This window comes from Octopus bimaculoides, chromosome 7 (genome assembly GCF_001194135.2).
Source record: "Octopus bimaculoides isolate UCB-OBI-ISO-001 chromosome 7, ASM119413v2, whole genome shotgun sequence".
Taxonomy (NCBI): Eukaryota; Metazoa; Mollusca; class Cephalopoda; order Octopoda; family Octopodidae; genus Octopus; species Octopus bimaculoides.
Genome location: NC_068987.1, coordinates 37391157 through 37392463, shown reverse-complemented (window position 1 = coordinate 37392463; position 1307 = coordinate 37391157).

Genomic DNA, 1307 nt, shown 5'->3' with positions numbered 1-1307 from the left:
TATATATATATATATGAAGGCGCATGGCTTAATGGTTAGGGTGTTTTACAAGGTCCGGGATTTCTTTTAAGTCCTGTTGAGTTGCTTGGATCAGAATTTCCAGGCCTTGGTCCCTACCAGTTTTGTTGGTGTAGAATGGTGATTTGCAGCATTGTAATACTGCTTTCCAGATCCAGTAGAACAGCCGCCACGAGCCACACCACGTCAATCTTTGCTGGGACCTCCCCTATTTTTTTATTTCTGATGTTCTTCTTCGTAGGTACGTCGATAGCAGTACTAAATTAATTGATTTTAAAGGCACTGTGGAGTGTTCGTTTGCTTCTTCTTTAGACCCGAATCTGACCTCCACAGTGCCGTATTCTTTTCTTCGTGTCACATATGTGGTTTTGCCCCATATGGGTTGAAGGCATTTGTCAATGCTTTCTCTTGAAGTATGCTCGATTTTCATGGTCTTAAGAGACAAAGTTTTAAAGATTGTTTTCTTCATGGCTTGTTGCATTATATCACACAAAGTTTTAATATTCTAGCTCACTTCCGCTGTTTACAGCAGTGCTTGGAAGGAATGTGTGTCGCGTGTGATCGTCACATTGACCATAACAGAGAAAGTTGTCATGGCGATACCTGCTCAGGCCTACGCAAAGTTTCAGAAAGTGTTTGGAAAGGAGTCTATGAGCCGCATACAAGTGTACGAGTGGTTCAGAAGTTTTCAAGATGGCCGAAAAAATGTCGATAGTGACGAAGGTTCTCGGAGACCCACAACCAACAGAACTGAGAAAAACGTCGCTGATGTGTGTGCAGCTGTGAAGAGAAATCCTCGATCCCCATCCGTGATTTATCAAAGGATCTTCAGATTAGTTATGGTTCAGTTCAGTCCATTGCCTCTGAAGATTTGGGTATGAGACGCATATCTGTCAAGACTATGCTAAAGCTGCTTTCGGTTGACCGAAAATACACTCAGGTTTCAGTTGCACAAGATCTCCTTGGTTGTGTCGAGAATGATGAAAACTTTTAGAACCTTTTGCGTAGACTTTCAGAGGTATCGCCAAGCTTTTGGCAAAATTTGATGCAGATTCCTCTCTCAACTTTCTCTGTCATTGTCAATGCTACGATCACACACTACACACCTTCCTTCCAGGCACTGTTGTAAACAGCGGAATTGAGCTATACCGTTAAAGGTTAGTGCGCATGCACAACAGTGTTTAAGTGCAAACTGTGTCAAGCGACTTCACTCTCTTTACTTTAGCTTTGAACAGTCCAGATACTTATTGATCAGACCACGTATACGTATATGTATATGTAAATATATA